This window comes from Urocitellus parryii, chromosome 5 (assembly GCF_045843805.1).
Source record: "Urocitellus parryii isolate mUroPar1 chromosome 5, mUroPar1.hap1, whole genome shotgun sequence".
NCBI classification, from domain to species: domain Eukaryota; kingdom Metazoa; phylum Chordata; class Mammalia; order Rodentia; family Sciuridae; genus Urocitellus; species Urocitellus parryii.
Window position 1 is genome coordinate 135,236 of NC_135535.1, and position 8,200 is coordinate 143,435.

The window sequence follows — 8,200 nt, forward strand, 5'->3', positions numbered from 1 at the left end:
CAAGCTTTCCAGCTTAGAAACTTTACCCTTTCAATGTTGTGTCCGCTGAAAACTAAAAAATAAATGTTAAAATTCTTTCTCTCTCTCTCTCTCCCTCTCTCTCTCTCTCTTAAAAAAAATAAAAAATAAATAAAAATGGGATTGTGCTCTGTGGCCTAGAATTTGTCTCAAATTCAAGACCTCTCAAGTGATCCTCCTAACTCAGCCTCTCTGAGACAAAAAATTTAAGAACCACTCCTCTAAATAAATCCTATGTCTTTCTGACTTGCCACCTCTCTTTTCAACTTGGTTCTTGCTGTTCTGAGTGCCTAGAATGTCCTTGCCTTAATTAATTAAATTAATTAAAATTCTCACCATTATTTAAGGTCCATCTTACTGTGTACCTCATCATCACTCCAGCCAGAAGGCTCCCTCAATCCTGTTTTCTAACATTCTGTGAGGAGGTAACCATCTCTGCAAATCCTGCTCTCCACAATTCAAGGTCCCTGGCTCTCTACATAGACCCCAGCTATACTGCCATGATAAAATCCCAGGTTCTGGATGCTCCACAAAAAGCCAATATTCCCAGTAAGCACTGCTGTCATAGACTCTAATTTACTAGCTCATCATGTAAAGCTCAGCATCACTGTTGAGTCCTACCATCAAGAGAATCCCAGTTCCATTTTTCTATACATAGAGTTCAGAGGAACTGAGTTTCCTGCTGATACCGCTGAAGCCAGATTTAAAGATAGGTAGTTACTGTACTTAGGTAAATTGGGTCTAATATGGAGTAAGATAAAGAAAATGGAGACCATTATGGAGAATACAGTCCAGGAAACCAGAGAAGTACTTGGGGAAATTGAAATGTTAATGTCCCCAATGCTGGGAACCCATTCTAAGGAATTGTTAAAGAAACAGCTCCCAGCTAACAGGGAGGTGCAAATCAAACTGGGAGGTGCTAATCAAACCACCCCAGGCCCTTCCTACCCAGATTACTCCTCCAGTCATTTGTCTCCCACCTTTTGACCTTCCCACCTACATTCTATCACTGCAGGATAAAGGGAAACAAAGGACAGAAATGTGAGAGGAATAAAAGAAGACCTTAGCTATAAAAAAGGGAAGACCTTGCCCTTCCACGGATTCTGCCTTTTGGGTTCCCTTCTTCCTCCAGGAGGAAGTCTTTTCTGCTATCCTTTAATAAAGCCTTCCGCTTTCCACTCTACACTTGCCTCGGCATGCTTCTCTGGTGTTATACTTCAATGTTTGGGGAAACAAGGACTTGTCACCAGTAAACAGCGGTAACACTGCCGGTAATCAGTTATGAGTCCTGCTTCCCCACATGTTGAAGTTTGAACATTAGAGAAGCACACTGGGGAGGCAAGCATATAAACCAGGGATTATTTTAAAAGGGGTAATATAGACTTCTCCAGCAAGGGAGAAGGAGGCCATAGCTGGTATCCTGGTATCCCAAAAGGTGAGGTGTTCTGCCCTTTTTATATATCCTAGGATTCCTTTGTTCTCCTGCCTTTTCCCCCTTATCTTTCTCCTTCCTGCCTAGTGACTAGGCTCAGGAATACCCAATGGGAGGGCCAAAAGGTGGGAAAATGTTGGGCTGAAGGGGGAAGGGCAGGACAGAGTAGCCAAAAACACATTAAAACTTTATAGCTCCATGTAGGGAGGGGAAATTCCTGGGACAGGTTACCTTGGCAACAGGTTGGATCAGGGACAGGTTCTTGATAAGATCCCATAGGGGACAATCTCCAACTGCTCATACTCACTCAAATTGGCCTCTGAGACCCAGCCTGACTTGATTTACTTATCTACACTGGCTGCCTGTCTAATTCTGGTTTCACTGCTACCAGAGAAACCCACTTAACCTGTCTCTCTTGTAGACCCCAGGAGACCAGAAATTCTTCCATAAATAGAGCCTCAGCTTCAATGCTTTCCACATAAAGATTAGCAGGACAGATAGTCCCACTATCCTAGAATTGCAGTTCCCTGTGGGTTTGTTGTTGTTGCTTTTGTTTTGGTACTGGGGATTGAACTCAGGGGCACTTAACCACTGTGCCACATCCCCAGCCCTTTTTGTGTTTTATTTAGAGACAGAGTCTCTCTGAGTTGCCTAGTGCCTCACTGTTGCTGAGGTTGGCTTTGAACTCATGATCTTCCTGCCTCCTGAGCCACTGGGATTACAGATGTGCTCTACTGCACCTGGAAGTTCCCTGGATTTTGAAGAAAAAAACAGAAGCACTGTATATACTGTCATTACAAAAGCCACTTTTGGCTCTCTGCACGGAACCCACCATCCCTGCCATCACATAACCCAATTTCCCTGGCTCTCCACATAGACCTCAGCAGCCTTAGAGTCCTGCCATCATATAACCCAATGTCCCTGCCCCTAAAAGTACTGTGCTTTAGCCTGAGGAGTCTTTCCATGATAAAAACCCAGTTTCTCGGCTTTACACCTAGAGACAAACATCACTACAAGTCCTGTCATCAAGGAATCCCAGTTTCCTGGCTCTCCAGGTGAATCCTCAGAGGCCTGCAAGTATTGCATTGAATAAAATCTGAGTGTAGAAACCAAGATTCTACACTCTCAATGTAGATTTCAGCAGACCTATGTATCTTGTCATTACAAGCATCATTTTACTCCTCTCCATGAACAGCTTAGCAGCCATACGTGCCCTGACATCATAGAAACAAAGGTCCCTCCTTCTTTAGATAGATTCCAGCAGCCCTGTGATTCCTGCATACATGTAATCTAAGACTAGCTCTGCATACAGATCCTGTCATTATAGAAACCAGTTTTCTTCTCCCTATATGCAGATCCACTGGCCTGTGTGTGCTGCCACCATAGAACCCAAGTTCCTCAACTCTCCACACAGGATATAGTAGTGCTGGGAGACGTGAAATTATTGAAATCCCATGATCTGACTCTCCACATATAGCCCAGCAGCCCTGTGAGACCCACCTTCATAGAACTTCAGTCCCCTGTAATCATAGAACCAAGTTCCCCTCTGTCTAAATAGAGCTCAGTTGAATTGTGAATTCTGTTATAAAATCTCAGTTCCCCAGATGTCCAAATAGAGGTGTCTAGTAACATTACAAATCCTGTCAGCAATGGAATCCCACTTTACTTTTACTCCACATAAAGCCCAGCAGCTCCAGGTTTGCTGTAATCACAGAAACATAGTTTCCTGTCTCTGCACATAGAGCCCATAAGCTTTGAGAGTCCCTCCAACAATACAACCATTTCCCTGTTTTTTTACCAAGAGCCCAAAAGTACTGAGAGTTCTGTCATCATAATAACCCCAGTTCCTTGTGACTTCCAGTTCCATGACTTCCACCAGACTTGAAATTCCTGGAAACATAAAAAAAAAAAAAAAAGTTCACTTGCTATATCCATGAAGAACAGCAGTCCTGAGAATCATACAATCATAGAAACCAAGTTCCCTTGTTCTCCATATACAGACCTGCAGAACTGTGAGTTCTGACATGATAGAACCCCATTTCTCTCTCTCCAAGGAAAGCCAACAAAACATGGGAGGCCAGTTTATCCTGTAAGGGTCCAGCGGAGCGTCGGAGAAAGAGACCACACAAGGGACTTACTTCATGCAATTGGCAAAAGGGGATTTATTAATTCAGCATGCTGAGGTTCCAGGCTCACTCAGGAAGATAGAGCAGCCCAGAGCCCAGAGCAGAGGTCAAGCAGAGCTTAAGTACACTTTCTGGAGAGGGCGGTGGGCTTTGCATACATCAGAACAAATCATCATGAGGTGCGGGAAAATTGAACAACAACTCTGAGACAGGATTAGTAAATTCATTGGCGGGAACAATCAGGGCAGGGGTGATTGGTCATTTCTAAGTGGGGTACACATTTAAACTGATTGGTTTTGGAGCCTAGATGCTTACGTGCCAAGTTACTTAGAGCCCTTAGCTATTAAACAACCAGGGAATCAATGGAGATATTTACTGGGCAGTTCCAGCATTGTCCTAACAGCTACAGAGATTACAGGTTCCGGGGGTAGCAGAGGAATTGTAACAATACCTAGTCTTTACTCTTTAGCCCAGGCCTTGTAATTTAGAAACCTTACAATGCCTGGTCTTTTACACTTTAACTCAGACTTTTGCAGCTTAGAATCAGCTTAGAAATTTTACCTTTACAATCCAACCTGTGTTCCCTGGCTTTCCACATATCTCACAGCAGCTCTGGTATTTATGCTACCATAGAAAAGAGTTTTCTTTTCTCTACATAAAGATCAGTTGTCCTGCTGTCATAAAACTGTAGAGAATCAGATGTGACTGCGTTACTATTACTGTCCTGATGGAGTCTGCCTGCAAATGGGATATTCTGTCAAGGTATAGATAGGTAACAGCGGACATGCTTGAAAAGGAGGTGTCTGCTGTCCTTGGGAGGACTTGCCTGCAAACGGGATGTTCTGCCAAGTGGGCTAAGAGGGCGCTGAGAAAAATTTTATTATCTGTTCTTAACAAGAGCAGAGCTTGGCATGCTCCAGGCTGAGAGTAGATTAGCCATGAGAAGCGGGTCACTTCTGATTAGAAAGTAAAACATCTGTATGCTGTTTAATTAGCTGAAAGACCTGATTTATTGCTGTTGGAAGGCTGCCTTCTTTGTTCACAATAGCATAAAAAGATTGCTTGTATACAATAAAGGACATTTTTCTGCTGCTGCTTTGCTTGCTCTGCTTCTTCTTTCTTTCTCATGCTGACCTACAAGTGAATTACTGCAACATAGAACACCAGTTTTGCATCTCTCATTGTAGAGTCCAGGAGCCCTGTGCATCATGCCATAAAAAGAAAACCTGTTTTGTTGTTGTTTTGGTTCTTCATGTACAGCTCAGACGGGATAGGAAATTACAAGATAACTTTTACCATGATACTTAGGTAGTTCCCAGGATCCTCCATAGTAAGAGGGCAATCCAAGGACTACAAAACCCACAACGCTATGACATTGTATGCTCCCAAATTTTCCTGCTATGTGATAAATTGCAAATATTTATTACCCACAATCCTATTGGACAAATTTCCCAGAATTCTCTGCAGTAAGCAGGCAAATTTTGGGATTATATTACCCACAGTTCTTAGGAAGTTTCCAGAATCCTCTACAGCAAAAGGGAAATTCCAATGACTAACTTGCCAACAATTCTAAGGGGCAGAAACTACCATGGTTACCCATCAGTAGCAGTCAAATTGAATTACAGTGCCCAGGATTCTTTGTGAATAAGTTTTTCAGGAATCACTGAAGTTTGCAGTGAAGACTTGGGACTACACTATCCATAATCCTTGGGAAGTTGCCAGGATCCTCAACAGTGAGGGTATTCCAAGGACTACGTTTTCCACAATCCCAAGGGGTAGTAAGCACCAAGATTATCCAATGGGCAATCAAATAGGACTACAGTGCCCACAATAATTTTAACAAGTTTTCCAGGAATCCCTGAATCAAGCAAATAAATTTTGGAAATGTATTATCTCCAATTCTAAAGAGGTAGGAAGGTCCCAGAATCCCCCACATTGAATGGTTAAACCCAGGACTAAAATAATAATTTAATTATCCATAATTATCTATAATTTTCTAAAAAGAAAGAGCCAAAAATTCCTCATTGTGAGACCACTTTACCCACAATTCTAAAATGAGCAGAAATTCCCAAGATTCCCTAAGTGATCAGGTAAAACTTGGGACTATATTACCTACAATCCTAAAGAGAGCAATATCCCAGGGTACACAGTGCCAAGCAAAAAACAATTGTGGGACTACATTGTCCACAATCCTAATGGGAGGAAGTTTCCAAAATCCACTGTCATGAGTGGTAAACCCAGGAATGTATCACATACAGACTAAGATTTAGGAACTCCTAATTCCCTACTGTGAGCTGCTACACCAGGGACTACGCTACCCACAATCCCAAGTAAAAGGAAGCTCCCAGCATTGCCAATGGTTATCAAGGAAAAATGGGGGCATGTTATTCATAAATTTGGAACTATATTACCTAAGGCAAACATGTTCCAGGAATCCCTGGGCCTGTGGTAAACCTGAGACTGTAGTTTTAAAATCTCTATGGGGGAGGAGTCTCCCAAATCCCCCAGTGAGTGATAAACCCAAGACTTCATTACCAACAATCCTCACTGCGGAGAATAACAAGTCCACAGCAAAGGAAACTTCCACAAATCCCCCACTGTGTAATATGTGGGACTACATGACCCAGAATTCTATGGCACAGGAAGTTCCCAGAATTCTTCACATGGAGAGGGCAAATCATAGGACTACATTACCCAAAATTCTCAGGGAGGTGACTCCCAGAATGCCCAGCAGTAAGCAGGCAATTTGGACTTCATTACTCATAATCCTCCCTTGAGACCCTACTGCTATCAGGGAAAAACATGAGACATATCCCATAATACTAAAATGGAGGAAATGGGATACTGGGAACTTCCTCCACTTTAGGATTATGGGTAATGGTATCCCACCCCAAAGTGGTTACGTCTAGAACTACAATACCCACAATTACATGGCTTGAAGCACCCAGGATTCCCCAAAGTGAGTAGTAAATCTAAAATTACATTACCAATAATTCTTAGGGGAAGAGTCTTCAGGATAGCCATCAGTGAGCAAGCAAATAATGGAACTTTAATTCCCAAGATTCTATGAAGATGCATTTCCCAGGATCTCTTGTAGTGAGCAGGCAAACCTTGGGATTACATATCCCACAAAACTAAGGGGTAAGATGGCTCCCAGAATACCCAGCGGTGAGCAAGAAAATGTTGGGACTACATTACCCACAATCCTTAAGAGAGGAAGTTCCCAGGATCTCTGCATGAAGAAGACAAATTATAAGACTACATTACCCATAATTCAAACAGGGAGAAAGCTCCCACAACTCCTAACAGATAGTACAAATAGTATGACTACATTATCCACAATTCTGAGGGGAGGACTATGAAAGAAGTAGGCTAGATATCAGTACATTTAAAGTTGTGTTCAAAAGTTGGTTTTTGTCACGATTGCCAGAACCTCAAACAGGGGATTATAATGTATAACTCTGCCAGAATTCAAGGTAGCTATTACGTAAACTAAATATGTTTTTATCCTAGTTAGTTTTGTTTTGTAGTTTGCTTTTAGATGGTCTAAGGATTGCCTGTTAATGTTTTAAAGAGGTACTGCTCTAAGAACTCACAACCTGGGTTAATTTAAGATAATGAGTTATCACCTACAGGAGAGAGATAGACATTAAAGCCCAGTACTCTTAGTATAAGGCTGTTGAAACTTATTTGCTGGATGCTTAAGATTAAGTTTTAAAATTAAATTAAAGGGCCAAGAAAACCAATATTTGGCTCTTGCCCTCTGAGTCTGAATCAGGGAACAGGGTACTTCTCCAAAGAGCTTTGCAACTCTAGGCCACATAACCTCCCGATCAGGGAGATTAATGAGACCAGTGGAGGACAAAAGCCAATCAGTGCATTTGCTGTGAAGAGGAGGGTCATCAAAGAAGGGAGACATCCCTGATGCTTCTGAGGGAAGCCACATGGTCAAGCAAGGCCTGGACCCATCCTAGCGCAAATGGCACTAGCAGAACTGAGAAGCTGCTGTGAAGTTCCCGAGGACTCCCAGGGTAATTCAGCTGACTGTTAACAATAGATGGAAACAAAGTCAGTTTGACTTGCTTCATCTTAAACACTTAGCAAAGACAGTCAAAGCCAAAACACGGCTATTCCTGGGTATTTTAAATGATAATAATAGTTAAATGTAACTTCCAAGAATAAGTAAACTGGAGGCTGCAAAAGAGATTCTTAGGTAGGAATGCCTGATAACTATCAAAAGAAACTGCCAGAGTAGTTTTTAGTTTAAGGCCCACAGATATTCCTAACCTACACAGGTAGGCTTAGTGTTTGCTAGCATGAGTATCCAGCCCTAAGTAACAGAATTAAAGATTTCTCTTAGACACAGAGGTCATATTAGTAAAAGAATTTTGCAAGATCAGATGACATTAAATTATTAAACTGTACCTTAAGGAAAGGACATCTATAACCCTAAAAAGTTAAATGTTGTGTTTACATCGCTGACATTTCTGGTAATGTGACAAATATCCTTAAAGATTTACATGCTCAGATAGAAGCCATGTCCTCAGCAACTTTGTCATGGAAACAATATCTTAGCTTCTGGTTCTTGGTACTTCCTGGTGGAAAATATTGTTAGTCTTTGTCT

General features: G+C 41.9%; 1 long non-coding RNA gene across 1 annotated transcript; it reads right to left on the reverse strand.

Annotated features, from left to right (window-relative positions):
* Window positions 1-3,254: 3,254 nt before the first annotated feature.
* Window positions 3,255-6,616, reverse strand: LOC113177193 (uncharacterized). Its single transcript, XR_003300116.1, has 2 exons — window positions 6,564-6,616; window positions 3,255-3,340 (listed from the first exon to the last, which is right to left on the reverse strand). It is a non-coding gene; the product is annotated as an uncharacterized LOC113177193 (long non-coding RNA).
* Between the last annotated feature and the right edge of the window lie 1,584 nt (window positions 6,617-8,200).